Consider the following 15,468-nt stretch of genomic DNA (forward strand, 5'->3'; position numbering starts at 1 on the left):
GAGCACTGAATTTCCCTCTGCTCTCTTTCAGGACAGGACAAAGCATTGAACTGGGAGAAGTTCTGCCAAATCTTTGGGGTGTGAGCAGCCACAGGGAAGAGGCTCCAGCCTTGATGCCCCAGAGAGCATCAGTGAAATCAGCACTATTGCCCTGGCGTGTGCCCACTGCCAATTGTTCACCCAACACAATTCCAAAGCAAGTGTTGCTTCTGTTTTAAGAACTGAAAATAACTTGAAAGCCAAAGAAATCACCATTTCCTTGGTCTTGTTTCCTTTTAGATGGTGGAATTGCCAGTCTGTCCGTGAGCTGAGCTGTGGCTGCAGGGCACTGTCAGGTATTGTTGGCTGTGAGTTCCTGCTCTTCTCCCCGGGAGATTGGAAATCCTTCTCAGTTAGGTTGCAGAAATCTTTTCTGAAGCCGTTTGTCTGCCTTTGGCTGACAGATCACCCTCCTTCTGCCTTGGGATTTGCAGCTCTTCCGCCCTGGAGAGGGTCAGGAGCAAGGCCCTGAGATCAAAGGGACCCCCTGTGTCCCCAGTTATGGGTTAACAAAGCTAAAATGGGAAATGTAGAGGAAGGAAAAGTGTGGGGGTAAAACTGAATGTTATTTGTAGGGGAGGGAACGACCCGAGAGAGGTAATGTGAGGCCATCAGCCCTGGGCAGGTAAGGAAAGCTTTGGGGGTAAAACTTGAGAAACTCTCAAGGATAGAAAATGAACCTTTGGAGGTAAAAATGAGTTAATCAGAGGTGTGCAGGAAGAGAAAAGTTTAGGGGTTAAATCTGAGGGGATCTCTGGGAGAGAGAATGAAGATCTTGTCTTAAAAATTAAAAGAGGTGATCAGTTGTGGCTGCCCAGGCGGGTTTTGGGGCTTAAAAAGGAGTTTGATTCTCTGCAGGTCAGTGAATGCAAATGTGGAGGTGATCAGCAGTGGAGAGGAGGGGATCATTTTGGGGTCAGACCTTGGGCAGGAACTGAACTCAGGAGCTCAGCTGCTCCTGCCCCAGAGAGCATCAGTGAAATCAGCACTATTGCCCTGGTGTGTGCCCACTGCCAATTGTTCACCCAACACAATTCCAAAGCAAGTGTTGCTTCTGTTTTAAGAACTGAAAATAACTTGAAAGCCAAAGAAATCACCATTTCCTTGGTCTTGTTTCCTTTTAGATGGTGGAATTGCCAGTCTGTCCGTGAGCTGAGCTGTGGCTGCAGGGCACTGTCAGGTATTGTTGGCTGTGAGTTCCTGCTCTTCTCCCCGGGAGATTGGAAATCCTTTTCAGTTAGGTTGCAGAAATCTTTTCTGAAGCCATTTGTCTGCCTTTGGCTGACAGATCACCCTCCTTCTGCCTTGGGATTTGCAGCTCTTCCGCCCTGGAGAGGGTCAGGAGCAAGGCCCTGAGATCAAAGGGACCCCCCTGTGTCCCCAGAGACCTACAGGGGACAGAATGGACACTCTGGGGTCATATCTGTGTTAGTATGTAGGGGACAGAATGAACATTTTGGGGTTAAAATGAGGGAATCAGTAGTGGACAGGTGGGGAAAATATTGGACATAAGTCTTGAGGCTGTCTGTAGAGGGCAGGAAATATTTTGGAGGGAGATTGGTTGTTCCTTTGTGCTGCACTCTGTACTCAGTCGTGGGTCAGCTCCAGAAATTTCCTTGGGCAGCTACAAAAATGATCTCTGAAAAGTGGGAAAATCCCACTGGCAAAATGCAGAGGAACAGGTATTCTGAACCTCTCCTGCCTCTTACAGAGCAAACGTGGTAATCCCAGGTCTCTCTTGGAAAAATCTATGACCATAAGGTTTCCCAGGAGAAAAAAAAAAACAAGGACAGAGATGAGGGCACGTGCTCCCAATGAATAAGGATTTGATGGGTGCAGGAATGATTCGTGTGTGTTTTCCACTCCCCTTTTTATTCCCGGAATAACCTTAAAATTATTCCTTTAAGAGACCGACCAAACTGGAGAATTTGAATCAGAGAGGAAGCGATGCACAACAAATGCAGGGAGAAATGGTGGAATGGTGATGGAATCCTGCAGTGGTTCGGGTTGCAAGGGACCTTAAAGCTCATGCAGCCCCACTCCCTGAGCAGGGACACCTTGCCCTAGCCCAGGTTGGCCCTGGTCGCAGATGGATATGGAAGTGCTGGAGGTGTTTAGGGAATGCTGCTAGTTTTTCCCCCACCTCTGGCCATCGGGTCCTTCAAAAGACTAATTCACCTCTTCGCCCAGGGAAAAAGGCTGGAGCAAGAGGTTCCAAAAAGAACGGGGCTTTCTGCACGACGAAACCCGGGAGTGCCCGCTCCTGCCTGGAAGGCGGGGCGGGGAACGGGCGGTGGGCGCCGCCATGAAAGGAGCCGAGGGGCAGGGACTTGTCCGTACAAGGAGTGTCGGGGCGTGCCCATGGCCAAAAAAGGTAAAGGAAGGGTGGGGATATGCCCGAAAAAGGCGCATGCGGGGCGGGGCTGCACCCATAAAAAGCGCAGGAGGGCGGGGCTAGCGCCATAAAAGGAAGGTGTGGGCGGGGCTTACGCCATAAAAGGAAGGTGTGGGGCGGGGCTAGCGCCATAAAAGGAAAGTGCGGGGCGGGGCTAGCGCCATAAAAGGAAAGTGTGGGGCGGGGCTAGCGCCATAAAAGGAAAGTGCGGGGCGGGGCTAGCGCCATAAAAGGAAAGTGCGGGCGGGCTAGCGCCATAAAAGGAAAGTGCGGGCGGGGCTAGCGCCATAAAAGGAAAGTGCGGGGCGGGGCTAGCGCCATAAAAGGAAAGTGCGGGGCGGGGCTATCGCCATAAAAGGAAAGTGCGGGGCGGGGCTAGCGCCATAAAAGGAAAGTGTCGGGGCGGGGCTAGCGCCATAAAAGGAAAGTGCGGGCGGGCTAGCGCCATAAAAGGAAAGTGCGGGGCGGGGCTAGCGCCATAAAAGGAAGGTGCGGGCGGGGCTAGCGCCATAAAAGGAAAGTGCGGGCGGGCTAGCGCCATAAAAGGAAAGTGCGGGGCGGGGCTAGCGCCATAAAAGGAAGGTGCGGGGGCGGGGCTACCGCCATAAAATGAAGGTGTGGTGAGGGGCTATAACCAGAAAAAGAGGGGGTGTGGGGCGGGGCTACCGCCATAAAAGGAAGGTGCGGGGCGGGGCTGGGGCCATTCAAGGAAGGTGTGGGCCGGAAAGGGTGTGGTTTGTAGGGAAGTTTTGGGGGCTTAAAATGGAGTTTGATTCTCTCCGGGCAGTGAATGCAAAATATTGAGGTGAGCAGGGGTGGACAGGAATGGAAAATTTAGGGGATTAAACTTGGGATGATCTGGTGGGTAGAGACTGAGTCTTTGGAGGTAGATTGAGGTTGTCAGCAGTGGAGAGGAGGGGATCATTTTGGGGTCTCCCTTGGGTTGCTGCTTTGTCCCATGGCTGCAGCGAGGCTGAGCCCTGTCCCTGCTGTTTCAGGAGCGTCCCGGGGCGGGGGCTGTGCGGCAGAGAGGGCAGGGGGGCCTGTGGAGCTGCCCCGGGGCGCGGGGGGTCCTTTGCAGGCGGCGGCGCTGTCGGGGCTGCAGTACCGGCCGTGTCCGCCAGGCGGAGACTGCGGGGCAGGCACTGCGGGACACGGCCCGGGGTGGGGAGGGGGCGCCGCGGGTGGGACCCCCTGCGGGGGGGGAAATGGTGCCCCTGAAATGGGGGCCTCTGCTGGGCTATTGCACTGCCACCCCTCGTGTTTGGGGATGAACCCTCTGGGGAGCCATGGGAACAGCAGGGTGAGAGCCAGGAGCCTTTGACTTCCACAGAGCACTGAATTTCCCTCTGCTCTCTTTCAGGACAGGACAAAGCATTGAACTGGGAGAAGTTCTGCCAAATCTTTGGGGTGTGTGCAGCCACAGGCAAGAGGCTCCAGCCTTGATGCCCCAGAGAGCATCAGTGAAATCAGCACTATTGCCCTGGCGTGTGCCCACTGCCAATTGTTCACCCAACACAATTCCAAAGCAAGTGTTGCTTCTGTTTTAAGAACTGAAAATAACTTGAAAGCCAAAGAAATCACCATTTCCTTGGTCTTGTTTCCTTTTAGATGGTGGAATTGCCAGTCTGTCCGTGAGCTGAGCTGTGGCTGCAGGGCACTGTCAGGTATTGTTGGCTGTGAGTTCCTGCTCTTCTCCCCGGGAGATTGGAAATCCTTCTCAGTTAGGTTGCAGAAATCTTTTCTGAAGCCTTTTGCTGATAGATCTCCTCTTTCTGCCTTGGGATTTGCAGCTGTTCCACCCTGGAGAGGGTCAGGAGCAAGGCCCTGAGATCAAAGGGACCCCCTGTGTCCCCAGTTATGGGTTAACAAAGCTAAAATGGGAAATGTAGAGGAAGGAAAAGTGTGGGGGTAAAACTGAATGTTATTTGTAGGGGAGGGAACGACCCGAGAGAGGTAATGTGAGGCCATCAGCCCTGGGCAGGTAAGGAAAGCTTTGGGGGTAAAACTTGAGAAACTCTCAAGGATAGAAAATGAACCTTTGGAGGTAAAAATGAGTTAATCAGAGGTGTGCAGGAAGAGAAAAGTTTAGGGGTTAAATCTGAGGGGATCTCTGGGAGAGAGAATGAAGATCTTGTCTTAAAAATTAAAAGAGGTGATCAGTTGTGGCTGCCCAGGCGGGTTTTGGGGCTTAAAAAGGAGTTTGATTCTCTGCAGGTCAGTGAATGCAAATGTGGAGGTGATCAGCAGTGGAGAGGAGGGGATCATTTTGGGGTCAGACCTTGGGCAGGAACTGAACTCAGGAGCTCAGCTGCTCCTGCCCCAGAGAGCATCAGTGAAATCAGCACTATTGCCCTGGCGTGTGCCCACTGCCAATTGTTCACCCAACACAATTCCAAAGCAAGTGTTGCTTCTGTTTTAAGAACTGAAAATAACTTGAAAGCCAAAGAAATCACCATTTCCTTGGTCTTGTTTCCTTTTAGATGGTGGAATTGCCAGTCTGTCCGTGAGCTGAGCTGTGGCTGCAGGGCACTGTCAGGTATTGTTGGCTGTGAGTTCCTGCTCTTCTCCCCGGGAGATTGGAAATCCTTCTCAGTTAGGTTGCAGAAATCTTTTCTGAAGCCGTTTGTCTGCCTTTGGCTGACAGATCACCCTCCTTCTGCCTTGGGATTTGCAGCTGTTCCACCCTGGAGAGGGTCAGGAGCAAGGCCCTGAGATCAAAGGGACCCCCCTGTGTCCCCAGAGACCTACAGGGGACAGAATGGACACTCTGGGGTCATATCTGTGTTAGTATGTAGGGGACAGAATGAACATTTTGGGGTTAAAATGAGGGAATTAGTAGTGGACAGGTGGGGAAAATATTGGACATAAGTCTTGAGGCTGTCTGTAGAGGGCAGGAAATATTTTGGAGGGAGATTGGTTGTTCCTTTGTGCTGCACTCTGTACTCAGTCGTGGGTCAGCTCCAGAAATTTCCTTGGGCAGCTACAAAAATGATCTCTGAAAAGTGGGAAAATCCCACTGGCAAAATGCAGAGGAACAGGTATTCTGAACCTCTCCTGCCTCTTACAGAGCAAACGTGGTAATCCCAGGTCTCTCTTGGAAAAATCTATGACCATAAGGTTTCCCAGGAGAAAAAAAAAAACAAGGACAGAGATGAGGGCATGTGCTCCCAATGAATAAGGATTTGATGGGTGCAGGAATGATTCATGTGTGTTTTCCACTCCCCTTTTTATTCCTGGAATAACCTTAAAATTATTCTTTAAGAGACCGACCAAACTGGAGAATTTGAATAAGAGAGGAAGCGATGCACAACAAATGCAGGGAGAAATGGTGGAATGGTGATGGAATCCTGCAGTGGTTCGGGTTGCAAGGGACCTTAAAGCTCATGCAGCCCCACTCCCTGAGAAGGGACACCTTCCCCTAGCCCAGGTTGGCCCTGGTCGCAGATGGATATGGAAGTGCTGGAGGTGTTTAGGGAATGCTGCTAGTTTTTCCCCCACCTCTGGCCATCGGGTCCTTCAAAAGACTAATTCACCTCTTCCCACAGGGGAAAACGCTGGAGCAGAGGGAGGGAAGGAGCAGGGAGAACTGCAGCCCCCAGCAGCTCGGTCAGTGCTGGATGGACTCGGGGCTGGGAAAGGTCACTCAGTGTGAGGGCAGGTGAGAGCCCAGGGTGGCCCTGGCAGCCCTGGGGCTGGGAACAAGTCCAGTGGGCAAAGGAATGGACCCTGGAGAGCTGGGCAAACAGCTGGAGGAGTTTCAAGGAGAAGCAGGAAACTGGACAAGTTGCAGCAGCTCCTTCTGTGTGTGTGTGTGTAACCAGGTCTAGTGCAGCCACGAGTGAGGTGGGAAATGAACCTCAGCAGGCTGGGAATGAGTCCCACAAACTGGTTGCAATGGCATGGACTCTTCCCAAGTGTCTGAAAAGCTTTGCTTTGATTTGGCTTTATAAATTGAAAACTGAAGTGATTGTCAAGGTGTTGGCCCTTGCTGTCCGGTGTCTTTGGTGAGGTGTTGACTCAGTTCCTTTATCGGAGCTGCTGTTGGATGTCCCTAATTGACCTGTAAGGTCCTGGCTTTCTTCTCTGTTTCTCCCAGCTTGTCCAGGAGATGGAATTCCAGTGCTACAGTATAGATAGCTCGTGGTGCTCCCAAAAGGAGCCTTTCTGCCTTCAGGACAAGTTCTGGTGCCACTGGAGCTGTTGGGAGAAGCGGAGGGTTGGCAGTGACAGGCCTGGAATGCTGTTGCTGTGGCACAGAGGCTGCTCCCTGGCAGGTTCTTGGGTTGGATTCCTTGGCTGCCACTTGGCAAGGCCTGGAAGGGCCTCAGTTGTGTAGGGAACAAAACATGGAATGGGAAAGCAAAGCAGGGGAGGTTCTGATTTCAGGGAGAGTCATTGAATTTTCTCTTTCTGCAGGGACACTGAGCTGGTCCAAGTGTGGCAAGAAGAACAAGTGGACCGTGAAGGTTTGGAGCAGTCTAGAAGGTTCCTCGTGCCTAAAGGATCCGGGCAAGTGAAGTCCTGGAAGAGTACGGAATAATGAAAAGTGCCTCAGTTCTCCTGAAGCTCAACTTTGTAAAATATTCATGAAGATAGAATTCTACTGTACTGAGCTGTTGGGTCCCAAATCCTCTTGGAGGGAGAGGCAGAAACTCCCACTGCTGCTGGGGCTGAACTGCTTGCAGTGACCAGGTAGGACTCGGCCCTGATGTCTGAGTGCTCTCCAGTCCCCCAGGATGGATCCCACCTGTCAGCCCCTTGCTCTATAACTTGAGGAGAGGGTGTTCCTGCAAGCCCAGCTGCTGTGGTGGTGGTCCTGTGTGCACCTCTTGCTCTGGCCTGTTGTGAATGTATTTGTGTTGCAGCTCAGTAAAGTCCCAGTAATGTGATTGTGTGATTTTGGTGTCAGTTCCTCTCCCCTCTTCCCTTTGCCCAGTGGCTGCATCACTGACTTGCACCTAACTGAACTCTTGCCCTGCAGCAGTTCTCTGCTGCTCTCAGAGGGTGGAGCTGAGGCCCCTGAGCAAAGGGCAAAAGGCTCCATCCAAGCCAGGCCCGTGCTTCCCCCCTGCATTCCTGCAGCATCCCGTGTTTGCAGTTGCCATCACTGCTGGACATACAGCCTGTTCCTGATCAAACCCCTTTGCTGTTCTCTGTCTGGGTCTCCCCTCCCAACTTCCCTCCTCTGATGCTCCAGGTGCCAAGGCCCCTGTTTTTGAGGGGCATTCCTGCTCTGCTCCCCCCCCCCCCCCCCCCCCCCCAGTTCTTTGTAAATCAAGAGGCAGGAGCCCCAAGTGCAGAGAGGGCTTTAGGGAATAAGTGTGAATGGCTGTGTGTGTCTGGCTGTGTTCCCTGCAGTTGTGGTGGCTGTTGTGCCCTGGGCTGGAGAGCCCTGCGTGGCCTGTGTTTTTTGGAGGAGAGTGATGTTATTCCATTTGTCCAAAGGCGTGTTCGTGGGCACTCGTTCACAGTTCCTCCGCCTCGCGCCGGCGCCGCCTCCCGACTAAAGGAGACCAGGTCTACCATTTGAACATAGACACCCGGTCTACCCCCTGAAAGAGACCAGGTCTACCCGTCCGCCTCGGACACCAGGTCTACCGGCCCCTGAGGGAACGGGGGTGGGGCCACGCGGAGGGGCCGGGCCGGGCTGGGCTGGGCGGGCAGAGCGGGTGGGGCCATCCCGGTGCAGCCTGTCCTGCAGCCCCCCGGGGGATGTCCCTGCAGCAGTGCAAGGGGTGCGGGGAGCGCAGCAGGTGCAGCGAGCTGGGGCGGGACTGTGACCCGGGACAGTGTGCATAATCCCCCAAACCCGCACCTAAATCGAGCCCAAAAGGACCCCAAAGCCCAGAGCCAAACGCGGCGGGATGGTGCTGGCCCCGGCCCCCTGCACGCACTGGCCCCGCCCCCTGGCCGCCCGGCCCCTCCCTGCCTGTCTCCAAGAACGCCGCTGTCCCCGCAGGCTCCGCCGCCTCTCCCCCTTCCCCTTGTCCCGGGAGAGCTCCCGGACGGGACGTGACCGCGGAGCTCCCCCCGCCTTTCCCTAGTCCCAGCAGCGCCCGCCGGGGCTGCGGCGGCGGCGGCGGGAGCCGCGCGAAGGCGCCGAGCCGGACCGGGCCGGGCCGAGCGAGCAGAGCAGGCGGGGCGGGGCCGCAGGGACAGCGCGGGCTGCGATTGGACGGACGCGCTCGAGTGCAAGACAAACTGGAAGGGCGTTTGCAAAGGAAGGGGGTAGAAGGAATTCTTGACGTGTTTTCTTTACTTCTTCATCCAACAGCATTGGCACGAGAGGAAATACCTCAGAGGGGCTCACCTCCAACTAAGCTCTGAATATGTCCGGAGGTTTCAGCGGGGAGAAAAGAGCAGTGGAAGAAAAGCACCCTAAACAGTAGCCAGTGGGGATCATCGGGTTTTGCAGCCAAGAAAAACAAGGACAGAGATGAGGGAATCGGTTTCCAATTAATAATGATTTGATAGGTGTACGAATCATTGCCGGCCGTTTACAGTTCCCGCCGCGCGCTGCGCACTTCGCGCCGGCCCCGGCACCGGCTCGCGCTGGTACCGCCCCCGGATCGGGCCGGCCACGCCCCCCGGCTCGAGCCGGCCGCGCCCCCCGGATCGGGCTGGCCACGCCCCGCGGCTCGCACCGCCTCTGCCCGCGCCCCCAAGTCACTTGCCCGCCTGAGGAGCCAACATAAGGGACAGCGTCAGGTGTGCCCAGTGAGGAGGATGAGGGGTGGGACAGCCTCAGGTGTGCCCAGTGAGGATGACGAGGGGCAGGCCCTGCTGGGTGGTATCTGGGGCTTTTGGAGAGGGTGCTTCTTTCAGTGGAGATTTTCTGCAGAGGAGCAGTCGGTTCCAAGGAGCGTCTAGAGCAGTGACAATGAGAGCGTCTCACCGGGACGGGGCCAAGCACCTGAGGTACCTGGATCATCGCTCAAGGAAGGGGCCGAGGGATGTGCCGGGGAGCAGCGCACGTGAACAGGTGGGGGAGTGTGGGGGTGCAGGGAAGATACAGCTCGGACTGGAGGAAGAGCTTGGAGGTTCCTTTTATGGATATGAACATGCAAAGCAGGGAGCGAGGTGGGTTATAAGCACTCTAGGTGCTCGGGCAGGTGAGCTAGGACTTAGGGGAGGGACTAGCTTTCCTGAGCACCAAAAGTTCCAAGTAATTGCCTCTCTCAGGAGCAGTCGAGAGGAGTTTCTACTTTGGGGCTGAGCTACAAAGGAAGGCACCTGAAACTGCTGTGGGAAGCTTACTGCTGTAATCAGACTGTAGTTTCCACTGATATTTTTGCTACTAAAACCGGGGAGTTTTATTTTCTCTGAGCACAAAACCTGCTGGTATTTGTTAAACTGACTTTCTAAGTTATGCACTACTTGATAAACCCCTGCGTCTTTCCCTTTTCCCAGAGGGATGATTGGTCTTGCCTTGGAAGTGAGAGAAGGTCCTGGTGTGCGTGCTTTTGCCATTTTTTCCCCAGGCTTATCTCTGAGCCTTACTTGGTTCTGCGTGTGATTTTTTTTGGCACTGTGGGATGGGCACAACCTGCCATAATATAGACCTCTCTCCTCCTCTGTGCAAAAGGACGTGTTTTAGCAAGTGTGATGTTGCCTGGTGCCACCTGCAGAGCTCTCTGGCTGCCTGAGCCCTCTTTTCCTTTTGCTTTTCTTTTGTGGCTGTAATTGGCACCTGGATAACTTTAGAAGAGCTGTTAAGTTCCTTGCCTGTGTAAATGTGCTGGTAATACCAAGGAGGGAAATGCTTGAGGGAGTAATGGTAAGTGGGCTATGAGTACAATTTCTGAAGGACTAATAATACTCTGGGGAAGGAAATAGCAAGCACCCAAGCACTTGGCTGTTTTGAAGGCATCAAAGTTTTATTGCCACCTGTTGTCTGGCACAATGTTGCGAGTGGATGGTCTTGGGGAACAGATTTGGAGGAAATTCAGTATTGGTTGTATGAGGCCAAAGGTGTCCCTCTGTGCATGTCTCCTGCTGCAGGAATCCCATCAGTGGGGCTGCTGTTCCCACTCTTGGCATTGCTGTGGCTGTGCTGCTCTACTCAGATCTGATGGGTGGGTTGGGGGTGCTGGATGGCTCTGTCGGAATGGTGAGGTGGGGGTACCCATCCTTAGGGTAACCCTTAGAGAAATGGCCAGGGAAAATGGTCCCTTGTTTACAAGGAGAGGAGGCTTGCTGTACTCACTAAGCAGGATACTCACCTTGGGATGTGCGAGGTGAGGAAATCTTGGCCCTGTGTAGGCTTGAGTAAACGTGTGTAGGTACCTGTGCGTGGCATCGGCACAGATGAGGAGATAATCAGGGGTGGGTTTTTGTGGTAAAATCTAGGTAACTTAGGGATGGAATTAATATTTTTGAAATAAAATCAGAGGTAAACTACGGGGAACAGAGTGTATATCTTGACTGTAATATCTCAGATAGTCTTTTCCATAGAAAGGAAAGCATGTAGCCCCATGATTGAAGGTGTAAATGACAGACTGTCAGAAGGGAACTGAGGCACTAGCCAAGCAACACCAAATTCCTCAACAACCAGGTGAATTGTTTGAAGCTGATTAGGTGATGACTTAGAACACGGGGGCTCCAGGCAAAGGGGACCACCAGAGACCTGCAGTGTAGCCACTCAGAGACCATCTAAGGAGATGTGTATATGGTAACAAGTGTTGGGGAATGTTCTGAAGATAGAACAGGAACGCAGTCCCCACCGTTGGGTTTGCACGTGTCCTGGTCAGACACAGGTCCATCTTCCTCAGCCCTTAACACCCCAGAGGGAGAATTAAGGGATGGCACCGGGAAGGTGATTGGTGGGACAGGGGTTAAACTGGGAAAACACTGGGTAATTCCTCAGTTTGTTTATTTGCAAGCTCCCTAAACCTTTGCTAGGAAGGGATTGGTTGGACAAGTTGAGGCAGAAATGAACTTGGAAAATGGGGAGATTGAAATTGTAGTTGCTGACACTAACTGTGGGAGAGCAGCAGCTCTTCTTTTGCAGGAAATAACTCCCGTCAGCAGCACCATTCCGACTGAAGCGGCAGATGGAGTTGTTCCTGTGGTGAGGGCCAGTGGAATTGCAGGAAAATGGAAGAGGGCGGAGCCTGTAGGTATTAGCCCTAAGCTGGGATCTGTGTGGGTAAGGCAACCCCAGTATCCTTGAAAATCAGCCTGCCAGCAGTAGATTTAAAAGATGCCTTTTGCTGCATCCCCCAGAGCAAGGCAAGCCAAGAAACCTTTGCTTTGAAGGAGAAAATCTGGAAATTGGGAAGGAAGAAGCGAAGCCACCTGAGCCCTCCCTGAGCCACAGGCAGTCCATGAAGTGCCTTCCTGGGAACGGTAGGACGGTGAGGACTGCGGATTGCTCCCTACGGAGCAATGTGTGGTAAGACCGATGCAAACTTTTGAAAGCCCCTGTAAGAGTTTCCTGCCTTGGATAGATGGTGCAAGGGCAGCCTTTAAGCAGCCCTTTTTCCCAGTTAGCCCTGGAAGGAGGACAGTGATAGCTTTTTAGTGCTAGTAGATACTCTGAGTAGATGGCTGTAAGTCTGTCCTTGTTGCACCAGGAGGCCTTATCAAGCTCCCCATATTGCAGGAGCTATTCCCATGAAAGCAAAACCGATCCTCATAATTCTTTGCTGCTTTTAGGATCTGCCCTGCAGAAACTCCCGGAATTGACGTTGACACCCGGCTGATGGATTTGACACCCCAGCCCGTCCGTTCCTGCCCAGCCGTTGGGTCCCTGTCAGGCGGTGGGACTCCCAGCCTGTCCAGGTGAAGTGGAAAGGGCCTTTGCAGGCCTGGTTGATCCCATTTCTAGCAGTTCAAGTTGCAGAAAAGGGACCTTGGGCACCTTATTTTTGAGTTGGGGAAGCTCCTTTGGATTCCAGCGGAACAAACTGGATCCTTTCAAGTTATCATCCGTGTTTGTCCCTCAGCCTGTGTTAGGATTCAGGGCTGTAGCTGTTGTAGTCCCTCAGGAGTCCAACTGTGCTTTAAATAAGGAGACCTTGGGGTAATGGCCAAGTGTCAGGAAAAAAGGGGGGATGCTGTCTGAGTTTTGAGGTGTAACGAGTGCTGATACTTTTTGCAGGGGGCTGTGGCATGGCAACTGCCCAGAGCCAGAGGATTGAAAGGGACTAACCCAGCGAGGTGAAGAAACAAGGAAGAAGGGAAGTGAGGCAGCAGCCAAGCAGCACCAAGTTCCTCTGTCAACAGGTGAGTTGTCTTGAGGCTCCTAAGGCCGACACTCGGGACTTTGGATGCTCCAGACAGAGAAGACCTCGAAGGTCCCTTGATGAAGCCCCTCAGAAACCTTATCAGGGTAGGTGTGTATGGTTGTAAGTGCTGGGGGACGTCCTGAGCGTGGAACAGGAACGCAGGGAACAAAATGAACCCTCACGGAATGCTGAGTCCTCCCATCAGCTGCAGCGGAGGCACCTCTGTGTGCACTGTGGGAGCTGATGGCCAGGACCCCCAGTGGGCTGGGATCACTGCAGGGTGTTGTCAGCAAGGAATGCCTGGCTTCTAAAACTCACCAGCTGAGTCTTAGAGGCTTCTTTGTTTTCGGGCAGCCAAATTGGCCCCAGGCAGGGACTCTGAGCCTGCTCTCCTGGTGTGCCCAGGGATCTCTGGGCCTTCACGCCGGCACCGAGATGTTCTCGGGAAGGCCCTCAGATCCCCGGAGCAGTCTGGGACACGGGCAAGATCCCCCTGCATTTCGGGAGCAGATTGGGCCCCCCTGGAGGGACAGTGCTGTAGCTGCCCCCGGACTGGGACACTCGGAGAACTCCAGCGCGCACCGAAATTGTTCTTCGGGGAGCTCCTCCGGGTGCCCCAAGCTGGGGAGCTCAAAGCAAAGTCCCTGGAATAGATTCAGGCATTCCTGAGAGTATCAGAGGTGTAGCTGTGTGTCCTGGCCACGCAGCTCTAGAATGGACTGTAACTGGGTTATAAAAGTGGTGCTCCAACAGCAAAAGGAATGCGGGATTGGAATTAAGGAATGAGTGGTGATGGTACCATTAGTTGTTTTCTCTTGAATGATGTTGTGAGAGCTGCAGGAGTGCAAGGTGTGGGTTCCAGTCCCCACCGTTTGGTTTGCACGTGTCCTGGTCAGACACAGGTCCAGCTTCCTCAGGCCTTAACACACCAGAGGGAGAATTAAAGGGATGGCACTGGGAAGGTGATTGGTGTGACAGGGGTTAAACTGGGAAAACACTGGGTATTTCCTCAGTTGGTTTATTTGCAGGCTCCCCTAAGCCTTTGCTGGGAAGAGATGGGTTGGATAAGTTGAGGCAGAAATGAACTTGGAAAATGGGGAGATTGAAATTGTAGTTGCTGACACTGTGAGAGAGCAGCAGCTCTTCTTGTGCAGGAAATAACTCCCATCAGCAGCACCATCCCGACTGAAGCGGCAGATGGAGTTGTTCCTGTGGTGAGGGCCAATGGAATTCCAGGAAAATGGAAGAGGGCAGAGCCTGTAGGTATTAGCCCTAAGCTGCGATCTGTGTGGGTAAGGCAACCCCAGTATCCTTGAAAATCAGAATGCCAGCAGTAGATTTAAAAGATGCCTTTTGCTGCGTGTCCCAGGAGCAAGGCAAGCCAAGAAACCTTTGCTTTTGAAGGAGAAGCTCTGGAAATTGGGAAGGAAGAAGCGAAGCCACCTGAGCCCTCCCTGAGCCACAGGCAGTCCATGAAGTGCCTTCCTGGGAACGGTACAACAGTGAGGACTCCGGATTGCTCCCTACGGATGTGTAGTAAGACCGATGCAAACTTTTAAAATCCCCTCTAAGAGTTTCCTGCCTTGGATAGATGGTGCAAGGGCGGCCTTTAGGCAGCCTTTTTTCCAGTTAGCCCTGGAAGGAGGACAGTGATACCTTTTCAGTGCTAGTAGATACTCTGAGTAGATGGCCGTAAGTCTGTCCTTGTTGCACCAGGAGGCCTTATCAAGCTCCCCTATTACAGGAGCTATTCCCATGAAAGCAAAAAGCGATCCTCATAATTCTTTGCTGCCTTTAGGATCTGCCCTGCAGAAACTCCCGGAATTGACGGTGACGCCTCGACCTATGAATTGGACGCCCCAGCCCGTCCGTTCCTGCCCAGCCGCTGGGTCCCTGTCAGGCGGTGGGACTCCCAGCCTGTCCAGGTGAAGTGGAAAGGGCCTTTGCAGGCCTGGCTGATCCCATTTCTAGCAGTTCAAGTTGCAGAAAAGGGACCTTGGGCACCCTATTTTTGAGTTGGGGAAGCTCCTTTGGATTCCAGCGGAACAAACTGGATCCTTCCAAGTTGTCATCCGTGTCAGCCTGTGTTAGGATTCAGGGCTGTAGCTGTTGTAGTCCCTCAGGAGTCCAACTGTGCTTTATATAAGGAGACCTTGGCCTAATGGCCAAGTGTTAGGAAAGAAGGGGGGATGCTGTCTGAGTTTTGAAGTGTAACAAGAGCTGATACTTTTTACAGAGGGCTGTAGCGTGGAAAGTGCCCAGAGCTGAGGCAGAGGATTGAAAGGGTCTAAGCCAGCGAGGGGAAGAAACAAGGAAGAAGGGAAGTGAGGCAGCAGCCAAGCAGCACCAAGTTCCTCTGTCAGCAGGTGAGTTGTCTCGAGGTTCCTAAGGCGGGCACTCAGGACTTTGGATGCTCCAGACAGAGAAGACCTCGGAGGCCCCTGGATGAAGCCCCTCAGAATCTTTATCAGGGTAGGTGTGTATGGTTGTAAGTGCTGTAGGAGCTGATGGCCAGGACCCCTGGTGGGCTGGGATCACTGCAGGGTGTTGTCAGCAAGGAATGCCTGGCTTCTAAAACTCCCCAGCTGAGTCTTAGAGGCTTCTTTGTTTTCAGGCAGCCAAATTGGCCCCAGGCAGGGACTCTGAGCCTGCTCTCCTGGTGTGCCCAGGGATCTCTGGGCCTTCACGCCGGCACCGAGATGTTCTCGGGAAGGCCCTCAGATCCCCGGAGCAGTCTGGGACACGGGCAAGATCCCCCTGCATTTCGGAAGCAGATTGGGCCCCCCTGGAGGGACAGTGCTG

The 15,468-nt window shown here is 53.4% G+C and overlaps 1 non-coding gene across 49 annotated transcripts; it reads left to right on the forward strand.

Moving 5' to 3' along the window:
• Window positions 1-273: 273 nt before the first annotated feature.
• LOC126653214 (uncharacterized) lies at window positions 274-15,444 on the forward strand. Of its 49 annotated transcripts, none has more exons than XR_007632182.1 (15): window positions 274-335; window positions 1,164-1,219; window positions 4,046-4,113; window positions 4,918-4,973; window positions 5,700-5,864; window positions 5,983-6,095; window positions 6,854-7,129; window positions 8,712-9,419; window positions 11,434-11,556; window positions 11,663-11,831; window positions 12,095-12,220; window positions 12,540-12,664; window positions 13,804-14,202; window positions 14,465-14,591; window positions 14,903-15,444. It is a non-coding gene; the product is annotated as an uncharacterized LOC126653214 (transcript). The 49 variants fall into 49 exon arrangements; XR_007632163.1 differs by having other exon boundaries at window positions 4,046-4,101; window positions 4,918-4,985; XR_007632160.1 differs by having other exon boundaries at window positions 4,046-4,101.
• The last annotated feature ends 24 nt before the right edge of the window (window positions 15,445-15,468 follow it).

The sequence above is a fragment of the Myiozetetes cayanensis genome, unplaced genomic scaffold (genome assembly GCF_022539395.1).
Source record: "Myiozetetes cayanensis isolate MyiCay16 unplaced genomic scaffold, myiCay2020 scf975, whole genome shotgun sequence".
Lineage (NCBI taxonomy): Eukaryota > Metazoa > Chordata > Aves > Passeriformes > Tyrannidae > Myiozetetes > Myiozetetes cayanensis.